Consider the following 20,678-nt stretch of genomic DNA (forward strand, 5'->3'; position numbering starts at 1 on the left):
TCCCTACAGACTAAATTTCATTATCCTGGAAAGTCTCATGTAAGTTATTGACAGATAAAAGTAATTACCAATCTTATCAGCTATGAAACCTTTAAGGTACAATAATGACTGTGTTGTAAAGTCATTAGCACAGTAGCATTAGTACAGTAGTGGCAAAATTGTCATAGTCATCATCATCATCATTACCATCACTATCAATATGATTGAATTTAAGTCTTTCCCATTCCTGGCACCATTATTAGGCCAACAACCTGGGGCTAGACAGGTCAAAGGCATTAGAAAGAACATGTTACTATCATTCTGAATGCTGACTCCTAATGACTTATCATTATAGCAATAGAAGAGTGTATCAACCCAAACCAAGAAGCTTCTAATTGACAAAGATACAGAGAATAAGAGACTGTGGGATGTTCATTCCTAAATGGGACTACATCACACCCCTTCCTTCCAAGGTTTTAGATTCACTACAGACAGAAAGATGAGGAAAAACTAACATCAGTAGCTGACCGGTAAGGAAATAGTGTCTTCCAGTCACAGGAAGGCATTTACACGTATGAACTTAAAGAACTTATAACATTATGCACAAGACCTGCACAAGCTCAAGCTAGACAAAAATCCTACCATGGAGATGGAGGGTAGATATAAAGTCTCCTGACCTCTGTTGTCTCTCTGTGGTGGCTGTTGGGCTCACAGTCATCTTGGCAGCAGCAGCCTCAGTACCTACTCAGGGCCTATCAGCATTGCCTATTATATATGAGAACCAAGAGCAGCTGAGGTATGGTTGGGGTGCCCAAAAAGGAGCTAGAGGAGTGATCTTGAGGGAATTAAATGCTATGTGACAGTAACTGTGCCCATGCAGGTAAGATTGGTCAAAACCTTCCACACCTGTTTATACTAATATGTTCTTCAGTTTTGGGGGATACTGGTCTAGTCATTTGGGGTTCTTCAACTGTTTGGGGCAAATTATGCGCTCATGTGATTTAGACAGGATAACTGGGAGTTAGCACCTCCTAAGTGGACCCACAATAATGATAGCATTGATGTGCACAATTACACTGGCACATTCTAGAAAAATGCTTATGGTCACATTGTTTCTGCTATTAACATTGCAAAAATGATCTTTGCCCAGCTTCAAGACTTCATCCCTTAATCTTCCTAGAACATTTGTTTTTGTTCTGTTAGATACAGCAGCTATTATGGTTGTTTTAGTTAGGGTTTCCATTCCTATAAAGAGACAGCATGACCAAGGCAATTCTTATAAAGGACAACATTAGATTGGGGCTTGTTTAGTGGTTCTGAGGTTCAGTTCATTATCATCATGGCAGGAAGCATGGCAGCATGCAGGCAGACATGGCACTGGTGGAGCTGAGAGCTCTACAACTTGTTCCAAACGAAAAAAGGGAAACAGGCAGGCAGCTAGGAGGAGGATCTCAAAGCTCACTCCCACAGTAACACACTTCCTTCAACAAAGCCACACCTAATCCAACAAGGCCATACCTCCTAATAGTGCCACTCCCTGGGCCAAACATATTGAAACCACCACATTCCACTTCCTGGCCCCCATAAGCCTGTTTAAATATATGAGTCTATGGGGCTCATACGTAGCCATAGCATAATATAAAATAGTCCAACTTCCATAGTCTCTAACAGTCTCAAAGCTCAAAGTCTCTTCTAAGATTGATCTAATCACTTAACTGTAATCCCCTATAAAATCAAAGTCAAGGAGCAGATCACATACCTTCCTCAGCACGGGATACATTACCCCTTCAAAACATCAAAGTGAGGAAATACTGGACCAAAGCAAGACTAAAAGCCAGCAAGGAAAACTTCAAACTATGCAATTCCATCTCTGACGTCATAGCATTCTGCAGATCTCCATTCTGCTTTGTTGGCTGCAATACAATTCTTTCTCTTTGGCTAGTCCCACTTCCTGTTAGCAGTTTTCCTTGACTCTGTTATCCCACAGCTCTGGCAGCTTGAACATCTTGGGATTCCTTAGGTAACTACAACAGTTTCTTGTTCAGATGTCTGGGATTCACACATGATCTGGGCTTCTCCAAAGGGACTGGGTCACATTTCCAACTCTGCCCTCTATAGCACTCCTGGGTTTGGTGGACTCCACTCTACTTCTGCTGTTGTTCTTAGTGGTCATGCTGTGGTATTGGCATTTCTAACATGCTGGAGTTTTCACTGTAACTAGGCTTCACCAATAGCCTCTCCTAGGCTCCCTTTGTGGTTCCAGGCCCCAATTTCTTTGCATAACCCCTTCAGTTCTGGGATGTCAATTGCAACTGAGGCTTCGCATTCACCAGCTTTTCCTGGACTCTCACAGGGCCAAGGCTCAGCTACCCCTTTATGCCATTCAAACCAGTACTACCTGGGTGAACCTTACACATTAACAAGTACAGCTTCAGCATGAGGTTCTCTCACCTTAGCTCTCTCTCTCAGCTTCAGCATGAGGCTCTCTCACCTTGGCTCTCTCTGGAACACAGCTTCCTTGTGCTCTCAGAAAATACTTCCCAGAAGACTTCACCTCGGTAATGCCAGTCTCTTCTTAACCACGGATAATTTCTTAGCTCCAGCTAAGCAGCATCAATTGTCCCAGTAGTCCCTTCTTCTCTTGACTCTAAAGCCAAAGCCAGTTGGCTAAAGCTGCCTAGTTCTGTGGCTTACTGGAGTTAGAATATGCCTACCTCGTTCTATTACATTATCACCAGCTTTCTGTTTTCACAGTCTTTTATTATCTGAGCTTAGCTGTCCTAGGACCTACCTGTTCTTTAGATTGACCTTGAACTCAGACATCTGAATGGCTCTGTCTCCTTCATTCTGGATTAAAAGGTGTCTATCACTGTGCCTAAACCTGAGCTTTTCTCTACTTGGAACTTGTTCTGTACCTGGCTGTCCTTGAACTCAGAGATCTATTTGTCTCTCTCTCCTGGAATTAAAGGTGCATACAACCACACCTTGGATTAAGGTTTTCATGACTATTATGCCTCAAGATCTAGATCAAAAACCAGTGTTGTGTAGCCCCATGACCTGGATCACAGGTGTGCCCCTCATTTCTCGATTATAGTTCATTCCATATTAAAAATCCAAATGAAAACAATAACCACATAGTAACACCTAACATGACATAACTGTTCTTTGTTCAACTTCAAACACAAACAATAGGCTTAGGTGGGTGGAATCCTGTCCTCAGTTCACCACTCCCTTAATCTGTTTATCTCCTTGAGTACAAGATTCAGGTCCATTCCATTTCCTGGTGCCCCTTTAATACTTAAACCGTACATTTTGTAATATTCTTTTCTCAGCTTTCTTCTTTTATCAAAACACTCTTCCTAAGAGTGAACTTTAGTAACCACACAACATAATTTATATCAGGCTGTTTTGAGACTTCCTGTGCTAATGCAACTAATCAAAATCTCTTTACTTTAGCCTTTGGTATACCCTTCAAACAAGAGTAAAAAACAACTACATTTTCACCAAAATATCACAAAAATAGTCTATAGGCCACATACTAACATTTTTCTCCTCTAAAATTCCTTGAGCCAGCCCCCAGCATTCCTCAGCACCTCAGTGTCTTCCATATTCCTACAAGAATGGCTCATTAAACCACTTAAAAGCATTTCCCTGCTTTTCAAATTGCACATTCCTCCAAAAAAAAAAAAAAAAAAACCAGCAACAACAACAAAAACATGGTCAGGCCTATCACAGCAATACCTGATTCCTGGTACCAATTTCTGTCTTAGTTAAGAGTTTCCATTACTGTAAAGAGACACCATGACCAAGGCAACTCTTATAAAGGATAACATTTAATTGGGGCTGGCTTGCTGATTCTGAGGTTCAGTCCATTATTACCATAGCAGGAATATTGAGAGCATCCAGGAAGGCACAGTGCTGAAGGAGCTGAGAGTTATACATATTTTATTTATTTATTTATTTATTTATTTATTTATTTATTTATTTATTATGCATACATCATACAGCTTTCTGCCTTTATGTATGCCTGAAGACCAGAAGAGGGCATTGGATCCCATTACATCTGGTTGCAAGCCACCATGTCCTTGCTGGGAATTGAACTCAGTACCTCTGGAAGAACAGACAATGCTCTTAACTTCTGAGCTATCTCTTCAGCCCTGAGTTCTACATCTTATTTTGAAGACAAGTGGGAGAAGACTGACTTTCAGGCAACTAAGAGGAGAGTCTCAAAGCCCAACTCTACAGTGACACTTTTTTTCCAACAAGGCCACACCTGATTCAGCATCCTAATAGTGCCGATTCCTGAGTCAAGCATGTTCAAACCACCACAGTGGTCTTCCTTCTTATCTTTCTCAGCCTAGTGTTAGGTAGTGCAGTGAACTGCCCCTTTACTAAGCTTGAGGCTCCATACTGGACATATAAGAGATGGAAGATCTGAAGAGGAGTAAAATCCTACCTCAGTGGATGTGCTCTTGACATTGGCATAGCTTTGTCAATGACCCTTGCCTCAAATCTATGGGAAGATTGCAAAGCCTTCCCACTAAGGTGAGGCTCAGAGAAATGGCAAAACCTTCCTTGGGAGTACTGGTATGAATGTTGTTAGTGTGCCCAGAAAATGCCCAACATAGCTTTCTTCTCTAAGATATTTTGGCTGGAAGACTTCTTCTATAGAGGGACTGTTCCTACCCAGATTAGCTAAACCTGTCTACATGATCCAATTACATACTATGAAACCCTCCTCCTTTTTAGCTGTATATAATAGCTTCACCTCCTTGTTCACACTATATGCAATAACTTTGACTCTCTGTTCTGTTCAACTCTGTATAGTAAACTTCCTGAGTGAGCATCTGGGATACTGAGTCTCCTCCATCAGAGAGACCAGCCCACCTGACCCGGCTGCTTCTGTGTGTCTGTCTCTGTTTATTGTTTCTTCACTTTCTCATCACCTCATTGTGGTCTAGGTCCCTAAGATCATGCAAGGATGCACATAACTATGATCTAGTATGAGTATATTTGCTGAGCCACTGAGTTTATGTATAAAATAATGACAGCTAGTAACTCATTCTTCATATGATTATCTCCATCAAGGCAAAGCAGTTCTGCCCACCCCAAATATACCCTTCCCTTCCCAACTGTCTAGCACTCTTACTAGACTTGAAAGAATTGATATTATCATCCTTATACTTTCATAAATTTGTGTTACATCATCCACACCCAGCAGCCCCTGACCTCAGCAAACATGAAAAAACAATGTCACAGTTCTCTGTGGAAATGCAGTCACACATGTCAATTATTCTGGGTGAACACAGATAGAAAGCTGGTCTATTCTCAATATGCTATGTATGAGAATCCTCTAGAAATTGAGCAGATATAGGAAGAGAAACCATTTCAGTCAGTTCAACAAAGCAACAGTAGATGGAAGTTTGCACAGCTTTAAGAAGTAGCTGGGATTCTACAGGTATTTCCTCTTGAGAAGAAAAAATTTGAGCAAAACTACAAAACAGGCAGGGAAGACAGGTACCTCCAGGAACCCAAGAGCTATCTGCCTGTTGGATAAAGCTCACCATACTTACCTCATATAAAGAGGCAAAAGGGAAGAAGATAAATGTGATGAAAAGTAAAGTTCCTACTAAGCAAGCTTCCGAAAGGAATAGAAGGTTACTTCTATAGTAACCAGAAGGAAAAGCATAGAAATGTTTGTCACTCCCAATTTAGTGGAAGTCATTTGACTTGCATAGTCTCACATCTGAAGAGTTCCTTTCTCTATCTCTTTACTGTGAGGTAGGGATTTCCTTGTTTTCGCTTTCTGGGTACTTTATTTAGTGTGCTTTCCTTATATCTTATGCTCCATGAAATACATTCTTTTGCATATGAGGAGAACACAGTGCTGGGATGTCATTACATGAGCTGTGACTTACAAGTGATAAGGAAGAGAAAAATGTTGTGCAATAAACACTTTCTTCCGTTATTTAAAATAACAGAATATTTGATAGTTTCTGAAGAATGTGGGGACTTACAGGCTAAAATACTTTGGATATGAAATAAAAGAATAAATAAAGCTTCCTGCATAAAACACACACACACACAAAACAGTATTGCCTGCAAGGAAAATTTACACAGGAATTTTTTAACTAATATTGTTAGTAAAATAATCAGAAAACCAACTTTGATATCAAGCATAAGAAATGCTCTTCAAATTTAAAAAGAGACAAATCTTTGAAAAAGTTTAGCCAATGAGGAACTAAGACAGTAGACATCAAATCTCATGCTATGTTTGTCCCCAGGGGAGACTGTGAACAGCTGAAATAGAAGCAGTGTGTCACACTGCTAGCTTAAGTGTGGCAAAATCACAAAATGTTATCACAAATTGTTGAAGACCAAAGAGATATAAAAACTCGTTGTACTCAATCGCAGAAAGTGAACAGAACAGTATTGTAATTACTGATGAAATTTAAATAAAGTATACAACAATACTCTGCTAAAATTTATTAATTTTTAAAATTTTGAAAAAGGCATCAACAGGTAGATATGGGCCTGTCTTTATATCTAAAATGACTCCAAAAATTATTTTAAAAACAACTGAGCAGCCAAATCAAAGGACTTGACCACAATGCTAAAAAGTTTGCAAACTTTTAAGTAATAGTTTTACACATTTCATTTATCTTTATTAGATAAGTATTTCCACACAAAGAGGTGAGAACATCAGTCTTACATAATTGAAGTGACTTCTTAAATGTTTAATGCCAATAATGTGGAGAAAGCTAATTTTGACACTACTCTTAGCACGCTAAATTTTCACTGTAATATATGAAGGCTGTAAGAAACCATTGTAAAGTTTCAAATGGCTTATTGGTAGCGGATATTTATGAAACACTATTATTTTGCTTCATTTTTAATTCAATTTTAAAAGACAAAAATTAAGTATTGTAAGCACCGAGAGAAGAAAGGTGGTTATCTCTGAAGAACATCTACCAAAACTTCAAACACAGTCATTAAATCAATGAATATGCTGGACTATGAACTCATTAAGAGAGAGAGAGAGAGAGAGAGAGAGAGAGAGAGCCTTTTTAAGCTTTTTAAACTTTAAACAAAAATTTTAAATGAAGCCATAATGTGACTAATACAGTCTTAAGCAGCAACTGAGTGCCTTGATTTCTCCTAAGATCAAATAACTTCTCCACCTTTAGAAAAGCAACAGTCCCTTTACATAGAACACATATATAAAACTGCAATTGTACTTTTGGCTACTTTATTGGGTTCCTTTATTTACCTCTCTACTCTACTCTTACCCCTCCAATCCCTCAACACTAGGTAAGAGGAAAAGAGAATAGAGAGGATAGAGGGTGTTGATCTTGTTAGACTATATCTTGCTGATTAGGGGCAAGTCCAATCTTTATCATGGGGATATCTCCAATGAGCAACCAGCAATACAGCAAACTGAAAACAACAACAATGCAAACAGCAACAGCAGCAAACACAACAGCAGCAGGGGTAGCAGCAGAGGCAGCCACCACAGCTTCTCCTCTACCAGCTCTGGCATTTTAATACCTTCACAAGAGTCACCAAAATTCCAAATATAAACTACCTTCAGCCAGCAAAATCACATCCCTGCCAGATGACAAGACAAATCAAAGATGCTGTGGACAATGTGGAGCAGCCCTGTATCGCAGACCTTGTATTAAAACAAAAACATATTCACATAACATTTCTGAGGTTTTAAAGAAATCAAAATTCTCACCACATAATACTTTGGATTTTTAGAATGTACATTTTTTCTATTGTACACAAGACATAAAAGTATTACGTGATAAAATTCAAAAAGACTTAGGGGCCCCAAAGAGAACTACGAGAACAAACTCAGGTTGTTAGAAATCAAAAATGGGGGAACTTTATATAAATTTGCTTATATAAGTTTATTAAAATTATAGTTGAAAATAAATTTATGACATTTTAATCATAGATAATGATAAAGTCCTTGAAATGGTATTAAATTTAAGAAGATATTTAGTATTTTTTAATGCTTAAGGATGAGGATAAAGCAACTAATCTTTTTATTTCACTAATTTGTTCACTTTACATCCCAATCGCAGCCCTTCTCTGCAAAGTCCCACCATCCTACCCTGCTTCTCCCATTTCTTTCTTCCCTTTTCCTCACAGGAGATAGGTTCCCCTCACTGGGTACCAACCCATCCTGGCATACCAAGTCTCATTAGGACTAAGTGCATCCTCTCCTACTGAGGCTTGACAAGATAGACCAGCTAAGGGAAAGGGATATAAAGGCAGGAAACAGAATCCAAATAAGAGACAGACTCCACTCCAATTATTGGGGGATCCACATGAAGATCAAGCTACACATCTACTACATATATGTATGGGCCCTAGGTCCAGTTCATGCAAGCTCTTTGGTGATGGTTCAGTCTTTGTGAGCCCCAGTGGGCCCAGGTTAGTTGTCTCTGTAGGTTTTCCTGTAGTTTCCTTTAGCCCTCAACTCCCTCTATTCTTCCCCCTACCCTTCCACAAGACTTCCTGAACTCTACCTATTGTTTGGCTATGAGTGTCTGCATCTGTTCCCAAGATCTTCTGGATGAAACCTCTTAGATGACAGTTATGCTAGCCTTCTGTCTGCAAGCATAGCAGAGTATCATTAATAGTGCCAGAGGTGGGTCTCAGGTTGGGCCAGTTGGTGGGCTATTCCCTGGTTCTGTGCTCCCTCTTTATCCCTGCAGATCTTGCAGGCAGGGCAAATTTTGGTTTTGTGAGTGGGTTGGTGTCCCCCTTCTCCCACTAGAAGTCTTCCATGGCTACAGAAGGTGACCACTTCAGGCTCCATATCTCCTGCTGCTAAGAGTCTCACCTAGGGTCACTGCCATATCCTCACAGGAGCCTCCCCTGTTCCAGGTCTCCAACTTGTCCCAGAGATGCCCCCACACATGATTTACCTTCTCTTTCCCAAACCTCTAACCCGGAATTCCTGCTCTCCTCAGACCTACTTTCCACCTAGGTCCTCTCCCCACCGCCTCTCCCACCTAGCTCTCCCTTTCCATTGCATCAGATGTCTGTTTTATTTCAACTTCTGAGTAAATTCCAGGCATTCCCCACTTGGACCCTCCTTGTTACTTAGTTTCTTTGGGTCTGTGGTTTGTAGCATGATTGTCCTGCACTTTATAGCTAATATCACTTACAAGTGAGTACATACCATGAGTGTCTTTCTGAGTCTGAATTATATCACTAAAGATGATATTTTTATTTTCATCCATTTGCCTGAAAATTTCATGCTGTCCTTGTTTTTAATCGCTGAGTAGTATTCCATTACGTAAATGTACCACATTGTCTTTATCCTTCAGTTGAGGAACATCTGAATTGTTTCCAGTTTTTAGCTATTATGAATAAAGCTACTATGAACATAATTAAGCAAGTGCCTTTGTGGATGGTAGAGCAGCTTTTGGTTATATGCCTAGGAGTGGTATAGTTTGATCTTCAGGTAGAACTGTTCCCAATTTTCTGAGAAACTGCCAGATTATCTTCCAGAGTGACTGTACAAGTTTGCACTCCACCAGCAATAAAGGAATATGTGGCAGTGGGCTGTGAAAGATCTCATGGTTCCCAGTCAAGATAAGGTTAAAACCCCAGTGACCCTAAGGGACAGTTTCCCTAAATTCCTAGGAGGCCAGGCCCCTCTCACATAGCTATAACACCCATCCCCAGCTCCCTGTAGAGAGGCTTGTGGCCATCAGTCACCTAGAAGCAGGACCTCGCCCTCCCAAGTGTAGATAAAGTATTCCCAAGCTCTCAGACCAAGCCAATAGGAAGTACCTGCTGTCAGACCCTGACCCTCCCCAAAACTGTATACAGGAAACCTATCCAGAAGGATTAAAGGTATGCGAGAACTACTCCATCGTCTGAGAGCTTCTGTCATAAAAGCTGTAACACTGACACTTAGGAAAGAGATCTCCTCTCCCAAAATCACTGCCAGAAGCTTCCCTGCACCCCTCACTGGCTAGTCAGCCTCCTGCGGGTTCAGCCCGGATGACATCTTGGAGCAACTGAAGTGGCAACAGCAGAGGCAGTGGAGGTTATTCCCCATCCCCGCTGGAGTTCTCTCCCCTTTGCCTGAACCCTTGCACCTGGCCAGGCCAGAGATCTTCGTGGAAAGCCTCCAGTAAGAAGGCCAACAAAGGAATGTTCCCTGTGCTCTACATCCTTGGCAGCATATGCTGTCACTTGAGTTTTGATCTTAGCCACTCTGACAGGATTTTAAGATGGAATCTCAAAATCATTTTGATTTACATTTCTCTGGTGACTAAGGACATTAAATGTTTTTAAGTACTCAGCCATTAGAGATTTCTCTGTTGAGAATTCTCTGTTTAGCTCTGCACTCCATTTTCTAATTGGGTTATTTGTTTTATTTGTGTTTTATTTCTTGATTTCTTTATGTTTTGTATACTAGCCCTCAATCAGAAGGAGATTTAGTAAAGATCTTTTCACATTCTGTAGGTTGACATTTTGTCCTATTGGTGGTGTTCATGAGGTCCCTTTTATTATTTGCTGCTCTTAGTGCCTGAGATGTTGATGTTCTATTCAGGAAGTTGACTGACTCCTGTACCAATTCATTGAAGGCTATTCCCCACTTTTTCTTTTATTAGATTTATTGTATCTGGTTTTATGTTGAGGCCTTTGACCCTCTTAGACTAGAGTTTTGTGCAGAGTGATAAATAAGGATCTATTTGCATTCTTCTACAATCAGGCATCAGGTTGTTGAAGATGTTTTCATTTTTTCCATTGTATGGTTTTGACTACCTTGTCAAAAATCAAATGTCCCCATGTAATTTGGTTTATTTCTGGGTCTTCAATTTCATTGATCAATCTGTCTGTTTTTATGCCAATACCTTTCAGTTTTATTACTAATGCTCTGTAGTACAGCTAGAAATCAGTAGTGGTGATACCTCCAGAAGTTCCTTTATTGTACCGCATTGTTTTGGATTTTTGTTTATTTGTTTGGTTGGTTGCTTGTTTTGCTTTATTCCATATGAAGTTGAAAATTGTTCTTTCAAGGTCTATAAATAATTGTGTTGGAATTTTCATTGAATTTCTAGCTTGCTTTTGGTATGGTGACTCATTTTACAATGTTAATCCTACTGATCCATGAGCATGAGATGGGTCTTTCCATCTTCTGATACCTTCTTCAATTTTGTTTTTCAGAAACTTAAAATTCTTGTCATTCAGGTCTTTTACTTGCTTGGCTGGAGTTACATACAAGGTATTTTATATTATTTATGGCTATTTTGAAGGGTGTTGTATTCCTAATGTCTTTCTCAGACAAATTTAGGGTTTGTATAAAGGAGAGCTACTGATTTTTTTTTTTTTGGAGTTAGTTTTGTAACCAACCACTTTCCTCAAATGTAGGACTTCTCTGGTAGAGTTTTGGCGTTCACATATATGGAGAGTCAGGCATTTGCCACCAAGTCTGAAACATGTGTTTACTCTATGAAAATGTCATGATGTAAGGAGAGTACTGACTTCTGCAAATTATTACTGTGACCATCACCCATACATTGTAATATATGTGTACATACACACACACACACACACACACACACACACACACACACACACACCATGGGTGGGGGAGGGAGAGAGAGACAGAGAGAGACAGAGACACAGAGAGAGACACAGAGAGAGAGAGAGAGAAATAGAGACAGAGAAAGTAAATAAATATATGAAAACTTTTAAAATGAATAAAAGAATGATAAAGTGTGGTAAATATTTTCTAAAATAACTAAATTAATTCAAGTATTTGAAAAAAGAATGAAAAATTTAGAAATACAAAATAAACAAGATTCAAGTGAAACATGGCAAGTCATTATGAAGGCAGCATGTTTGTATAATGAATAGCAAAATACAAGTTAAGAAAACAGAAAATATTTTTTGATTCTGAGAGTAAGACCATCTTTGCTGAATTCTTTGATTAATGTAAAAAGAGTATATAGACTTACCAAGAATGACACAATTAAAAAGTAAAATAAGTGAAGACTTATTACCAAAGGAATATTTTTAAAGATTTATCTAAAATTTACTTTTAAAAATAGTTAAGCCCTTCCTGGTTGCTGCCGCTGCAGAGAGCCCCTGGGCAGCACCCCACGAGCGAACCTGAGCCTCGGGACCACAGGTAAGACCAAATTTTCTGCTGCAAGAAAGCTGCCTGGTGAGCTTGGGACACACGGAAGCAGAATTTCTCTAGGACCGGGCACGTTCTGTGTTTACCGGAAGTCCCACACCCGCGGATCCCGGCCCACAGCAGCTCTCTGCTCCCAGACCCGGTGAGAGAGAGACCCAACCGCCTGGTCAGGTGGGCACTCCTGAGGCTGCAGAGCAGAAGAGACCACCAACACTGCTCACCCCTGCCCACATCCCTGGCCCAAGAGGAAACTGTATAAGGCCTCTGGGCTCCCGTGGGGGAGGGCCCAGGAGCGGCAGGACCCCTGCCAGAGACACCACCGGACCCTGAAGGAAACAGACCGGATAAACAGTTCTCTGCACCCAAATCCCGTGGGAGGGAGAGCTAAACCTTCGGAGAGGCAGACAAGCCTGGGAAACCAGAAGAGACTGCTCCCTGCACACACATCTCGGACGCCAGAGGAAAAAGCCAAAGACCATCTGGAACCCTGGTGCACTGAAGCTCCCGGAAGGGGCGGCACAGGTCTTCCTGGTTGCTGCCGCTGCAGAGAGCCCCTGGGGAGCACCCCACGAGCAAACCTGAGCCTCGGGACCACAGGTAAGACCAAATTTTCTGCTGCAAGAAAGCTGCCTGGTGAACTCAAGACACAGGCCCACAGGAACAGCTGAAGACCTGTAGAGAGGAAAAACTACACACCCGAAAGCAGAACACTCTGTCCCCATAACTGACTGAAAGAGAGGAAAACAGGTCTACAGCACTCCTGACACACAGGCTTATAGGACAGTCTAGCCACTGTCAGAAATAGCAGAACAAAGTAACACTAGAGATAATCTGATGGCGAGAGGCAAGCGCAGGAACCCAAGCAACAGAAACCAAGACTACATGCCATCATCGGAGCCCAATTCTCCCACCAAAACAAACATGGAATATCCAAACACACCAGAAAAGCAAGATCTAGTTTCAAAATCATATTTGATCATGATGCTGGAGGACTTCAAGAAAGACATGAACACACTTAGGGAAGCACAGGAAAACATTAATAAACAAGTAAAAGCCTACAGAGAGGAATCGCAAAAATCCCTGAAAGAATTCCAGGAAAACACAATCAAACAGTTGAAGGAATTAAAAATGGAAATAGAAGCAATCAAGAAAGAACACATGGAAACAACCCTGGATATAGAAAACCAAAAGAAGAGACAAGGAGCTGTAGATACAAGCTTCACCAACAGAATACAAGAGATGGAAGAGAGAATCTCAGGAGCAGAAGATTCCATAGAAATCATTCACTCAACTGTCAAAGATAATGTAAAGCGGAAAAAGCTACTGGTCCAAAACATACAGGAAATCCAGGACTCAATGAGAAGATCAAACCTAAGGATAATAGGTATAGAAGAGAGTGAAGACTCCCAGCTCAAAGGACCAGTAAATATCTTCAACAAAATCATAGAAGAAAACTTCCCTAACCTAAAAAAAGAGATACCCATAGACATACAAGAAGCCTACAGAACTCCAAATAGATTGGACCAGAAAAGAAACACCTCCTGTCACATAATTGTCAAAACACCAAACGCACAAAATAAAGAAAGAATATTAAAAGCAGTAAGGGGAAAAGGTCAAGTAACATATAAAGGCAGACCTATCAGAATCACACCAGACTTCTCGCCAGAAACTATGAAGGCCAGAAGATCCTGGACTGATGTTATACAGACCCTAAGAGAACACAAATGCCAGCCCAGGTTACTGTATCCAGCAAAACTCTCAATTAACATTGATGGAGAAACCAAGATATTCCATGACAAAACCAAATTTAAACAATATCTTTCTACAAATCCAGCACTACAAAGGATAATAAATGGTAAAGCCCAACATAAGGAGGCAAGCTATACCCTAGAAGAAGCAAGAAACTAATCGTCTTGGCAACAAAACAAAGAGAATGAAAGCACACAAACATAACCTCACATCCAAATATGAATATAACGGGAAGCAATAATCACTATTCCTTAATATCTCTCAATATCAATGGCCTCAACTCCCCAATAAAAAGACATAGATTAACAAACTGGATACGCAACGAGGACCCTGCATTCTGCTGCCTACAGGAAACACACCTCAGAGACAAAGACAGACACTACCTCAGAGTGAAAGGCTGGAAAACAAATTTCCAAGCAAATGGTCAGAAGAAGCAAGCTGGAGTAGCCATTCTGATATCAAATAAAATCAATTTCCAACTAAAAGTCATCAAAAAAGATAAGGAAGGACACTTCATATTCATCAAAGGAAAAATCAACCAAGATGAACTCTCAATCCTAAATATCTATGCCCCAAATACAAGGGCACCTACATACGTAAAAGAAACCTTACTAAAGCTCAAAACACACATTGCACCTCACACAATAATAGTGGGAGATTTCAACACCCCACTCTCATCAATGGACAGATCATGGAAACAGAAATTAAACAGTGATGTCGACAGACTAAGAGAAGTCATGAGCCAAATGGACTTAACGGATATTTATAGAACATTCTATCCTAAAGCAAAAGGATATACCTTCTTCTCAGCTCCTCATGGTACTTTCTCCAAAATTGACCATATAATTGGTCAAAAAACGGGCCTCAACAGGTACAGAAAGATAGAAATAATCCCATGCATGCTATCGGACCACCACGGCCTAAAACTGGTCTTCAATAACAATAAGGGAAGAATGCCCACATATACATGGAAATTGAACAATGCTCTACTCAATGATAACCTGGTCAAGGAAGAAATAAAGAAAGATTAAAAACTTTTTAAAATTTAATGAAAATGAAGATACAACATATTCAAACTTATGGGACACAATGAAAGCTGTGCTAAGAGGAAAACTCATAGCGCTGAGTGCCTGCAGAAAGAAACAGGAAAGAGCATATGTCAGCAGCTTGACAGCACACCTAAAAGCTCTAGAACAAAAAGAAGCAAATACACCCAGGAGGAGTAGAAGGCAGGAAATAATCAAACTCAGAGCTGAAATCAACCAAGTAGAAACAAAAAGGACCATAGAAAGAATCAACAGAACCAAAAGTTGGTTCTTTGAGAAAATCAACAAGATAGATAAACCCTTAGCCAGACTAACGAGAGGACACAGAGAGTGCGTCCAAATTAACAAAATCAGAAATGAAAAGGGAGACATAACTACAGATTCGGAGGAAATTCAAAAAATCATCAGATCTTACTATAAAAACCTATATTCAACAAAATTTGAAAATCTTCAGGAAATGGACAATTTCCTAGACAGATACCAGGTATCGAAGTTAAATCAGGAACAGATAAACCAGTTAAACAACCCCATAACTCCTAAGGAAATAGAAGCAGTCATTAAAGGTCTCCCAACCAAAAAGAGCCCAGGTCCAGACGGGTTTAGTGCAGAATTCTATCAAACCTTCATAGAAGACCTCATACCAATATTATCCAAACTATTCCACAAAATTGAAACAGATGGAGCACTACCGAATTCCTTCTACGAAGCCACAATTACTCTTATACCTAAACCACACAAAGACACAACAAAGAAAGAGAACTTCAGACCAATTTCCCTTATGAATATCGACGCAAAAATACTCAATAAAATTCTGGCAAACCGAATTCAAGAGCACATCAAAACAATCATCCACCATGATCAAGTAGGCTTCATCCCAGGCATGCAGGGATGGTTTAATATACGGAAAACCATCAACGTGATCCATTATATAAACAAACTGAAAGAACAGAACCACATGATCATTTCATTAGATGCTGAGAAAGCATTTGACAAAATTCAACACCCCTTCATGATAAAAGTCCTGGAAAGAATAGGAATTCAAGGCCCATACCTAAACATAGTAAAAGCCATATACAGCAAACCAGTTGCTAACATTAAACTAATTGGAGAGAAACTTGAAGCAATCCCACTAAAATCAGGGACTAGACAAGGCTGCCCACTCTCTCCCTACTTATTCAATATAGTTCTTGAAGTTCTAGCCAGAGCAATCAGACAACAAAAGGAGATCAAAGGGATACAGATCAGAAAAGAAGAGGTCAAAATATCACTATTTGCAGATGACATGATAGTATATTTAAGTGATCCTAAAAGTTCCACCAGAGAACTACTAAAGCTGATAAACAACTTCAGCAAAGTGGCTGGGTATAAAATTAACTCAAATAAATCAGTTGCCTTCCTCTATACAAAAGAGAAACAAGCCGAGAAAGAAATTATGGAAACGACACCCTTCATAATAGACCCAAATAATATAAAGTACCTCGGTGTGACTTTAACCAAGCAAGTAAAAGATCTGTACAATAAGAACTTCAAGACACTGAGGAAAGAAATTGAAGAAGACCTCAGAAGATGGAAAGATCTCCCATGCTCATGGATTGGCAGGATTAATATAGTAAAAATGGCCATTTTACCAAAAGCAATCTACAGATTCAATGCAATCCCCATCAAAATACCAATCCAATTCTTCAAAGAGTTAGACAGAACAATTTGCAAATTCATCTGGAATAACAAAAAACCCAGGATAGCTAAAGCTATCCTCAACAATAAAAGGACTTCAGGGGGAATCACTATACCTGAACTCAAGCAGTATTACAGAGCAATAGTGATAAAAACTGCATGGTATTGGTACAGAGACAGACAGATAGACCAATGGAATAGAATTGAAGACGCAGAAATGAACCCACACACCTATGGTCACTTGATTTTTGACAAAGGAGCCAAAACCATCCAATGGAAAAAAGATAGCATTTTCAGCAAATGGTGCTGGTTCAACTGGAGGGCAACATGTAGAAGAATGCAGATCGATCCATGCCTATCACCCTGTACAAAGCTTAAGTCCAAGTGGATCAAGGACCTCCACATCAAACCAGACACACTCAAACTAATAGAAGAAAAACTAGGGAAGCATCTGGAACACATGGGCACTGGAAAAAATTTCCTGAACAAAACACCAATGGCTTATGCTCTAAGATCAAGAATCGACAAATGGGATCTCATAAAACTGCAAAGCTTCTGTAAGGCAAAGGACACTGTGGTTAGGACAAAACGGCAACCAACAGATTGGGGAAAGATCTTTACCAATCCTACAACAGATAGAGGCCTTATATCCAAAATATACAAAGAACTCAAGAAGTTAGACCGCAGGGAAACAAATAACCCTATTAAAAAATGGGGTTCGGAGCTAAACAAAGAATTCACAGCTGAGGAATGCCGAATGGCTGAGAAACACCTAAAGAAATGTTCAACATCTTTAGTCATAAGGGAAATGCAAATCAAAACAACCCTGAGATTTCACCTCACACCAGTGCGATTGGCTAAGATCAAAAACTCAGGTGACAGCAGATGCTGGCGAGGATGTGGAGAAAGAGGAAAACTCCTCCATTGTTGGTGGGATTGCAGACTGGTAAAACCATTCTGGAAATCAGTCTGGAGGTTCCTCAGAAAATTGGACATTGAACTGCCTGAGGATCCAGCTATACCTCTCGTGGGCATATACCCAAAAGATGCCTCAACATATAAAAGAGACACGTGCTCCACTATGTTCATCGCAGCCTTATTTATAATAGCCAGAAAATGGAAAGAACCCAGATGCCCTTCAACAGAGGAATGGATACAGAAAATGTGGTACATCTTCACAATGGAATATTACTCAGCTATCAAAAACAACGAGTTTATGAAATTCGTAGGCAAATGGTTGGAACTGGAAAATATCATCCTGAGTGAGCTAACCCAATCACAGAAAGACATACATGGTATGCACTCATTGATAAGTGGCTATTAGCCCAAATGCTTGAATTACCCTAGATCCCTAGAACAAACGAAACTCAAGACGGATGATCAAAATGTGAATGCTTCACTCCTTCTTTAAATGAGGAAAAAGAATACCCTTGGCAGGGAAGGGAGAGGCAAAGATTAAAACAGAGACTGAAGGAAAACCCATTCAGAGCCTGCCCCACATGTGGCCCATACATATACAGCCACCCAATTAGACAAGATGGATGAAGCAAAGAAGTGCAGACCGACAGGAGCCGGATGTAGATCGCTCCTGAGAGACACAGCCAGAATACAGCAAATATAGAGGCGAATGCCAGCAGCAAACCACTGAACTGAGAATAGGTCCCCTATTGAAGGAATCAGAGAAAGAACTGGAAGAGCTTGAAGGTGCTCGAGACCCCAAAAGTACAACAATGCCAAGCAACCAGAGCTTCCAGGGACTAAGCCACTACCTAAAGACTATACATGGACTGACCCTGGACTCTGACCCCATAGGTAGCAATGAATATCCTAGTAAGAGCACCAGTGGAAGGGGAAGCCCTGGGTCCTGCTAAGACTGAACCCCCAGTTAACTAGTCTATGGGGGGAGGGCGGCAATGGGGGGAGGGTTGGGAGGGGAACACCCATAAGGAAGGGGAGGGGGAGGGGGATGTTTGCCCGGAAACCGGGAAAGGGAATAACACTCGAAATGTATATAAGAAATACTCAAGTTAATAAAAAAAAATATATATATATAAAAAATAGTTAAGCCATGAGCTAGTAATGTAGGTCAGCAATACTGTGCTTGTCAAATGTGCTTAAGACAATAAGTTCAATTATTGGAACCTGCAAAGGAAAAAACTAAGAAAAATGTTTTCTTCTAAATTATATTTATTTTTATCACACAGACCACCCTGAGTATGCAACTACTCAGGGTTACTTCGGGGCTTTTGGTTTTGTTGTTGTTGTTTGTTTGTTTATTTGTTGTTGCTGTTTAGCTCAAAACCCCTAAAGCTAAAACAAAAAAAAGCATGAAAAAATAAACTCATTTACCAATTAAGTTACACACCTAAATGATTAGTACAAAGGATTTAATTGTCACGACTAAATAGGGATTCTGGGGATTTTTTCCAAGAATTGGGGCACAGGATTGGGAATTCTCAAATATTCATAATGTAATAATAAAGAAAAGATAAAATATTTAACAATTTAATTGTTCAACTACTTGGTAGCATTCACTACCCACTTGTGTTTTAATTTAAAAAAAAAACAGAAAACTAGAATCATATATTTCCAATAGTTTTTCCATAATTGAGGAAGAAAACAAAAGGAGGTTGATGATTAGAGAAGAGTCATTCTATAGACGCTAAATTTAAGTTTTTTATACAGAAAACAGGTGAAATATGTTGTACATTTCTTGGAATTAATAAGTTTGATGAAGTGATTAAGAACAAGTTACATATATATGCATGATTGTTTTTCAAATGAAATATCAAGAATAACATTATATTAGCACAATTAAGAAAATTCTAATTAGAACTGAAAGTTTCAACACAAAGAAATCATAAAATGTTCCTGAGAAATAAATTCCTTACATAATTATACAGGCTATTAGAAATATTCTAATTATATTCTAATTTCTACAAAGTAGGATAACAGTAGCCTGGTTTACCCATATAACCTAACTATAGGTAGCATAGAGTTTGGAGACGTAAAGAGGCATCTTATGGTAGGTACCTAAGGCACCTTACAGTGAAAAGCTAAATGTTACACCTAAGACAGGTACCTACAATGCGTATCCAAGGAAGACTTAAAGCAGGTGTGCAAGCATCTATGGCAAACACCTAAGACAGTCGGGCTTATAAGGTTGACCCCTAAAATAGGTATATAAGGCATGCATATAAGGCAGGCACCCAAGCCAGGTACTTAAAAAAGGCAAGCTCTGAAGGATGACAGTAAAATAGGCACATAAAGCCTAAGGCAGGGGCTGGAGAGGTGGCTCAGCAGTTAAGAGCACTGACTGCTCTTCCAGGGCTCCTGAGTTCAATTCCTAGCACCACTTGGTGACTCACAACCATCTGTAATGGGATCTGATGCCCTCTCCCGGTGCATCTAAAGACAGCTATAGTGTACTCATATAAATAAAAATAAATAAATAAATCTTAAAAAAATAAAGCCTAAGGCAGGTACCTAAGGCAAGAATCCAAGGAAGGCACCCATGACAGACCGCTCACACAGGCAGGTACCTAAAGCATGCACCTAAGGCAGGTACCTAAGGCAGGAATGTAAAGCAGACATCTTGGGCTCCAAGTAGAGGGAAAGCAACTGCTCATTGAAATTTAAGTCACACACAATTGGCCATGTTACCATTTCCTCTGGCTGGAAGCCACAGCAACTAGCTAGGGGCTAAATGAAATTGAGGTTTCTTTCATGAGTTCCATTCATTATTTCAACAGACTGTAGTTGTCTCTGAAAAGTCTTTGTTTGAAAGAATAGTATATTAACCCACTTTGATTTTGATCTAGACAAAGACACTGGAAACAGGAGAGACTCACACTTTCCCAAGAATCACAGTGTTCTTACTGGCACATAGGTGAGCTATAAGGAACATATTAAGGAGTAACATGGTGAACAGGGAGTCTGATCCCAAGCAAGGAGACAATTAAGTAAAGAATTAATTCACTGTTTACCTTCCTAAACATTTTACAATAGGAATACCCATTGTTCCACTCTGAATTCATTGCTATATAGTGCTGAAT

This window comes from Rattus norvegicus, chromosome 1 (assembly GCF_036323735.1).
Source record: "Rattus norvegicus strain BN/NHsdMcwi chromosome 1, GRCr8, whole genome shotgun sequence".
NCBI classification, from domain to species: domain Eukaryota; kingdom Metazoa; phylum Chordata; class Mammalia; order Rodentia; family Muridae; genus Rattus; species Rattus norvegicus.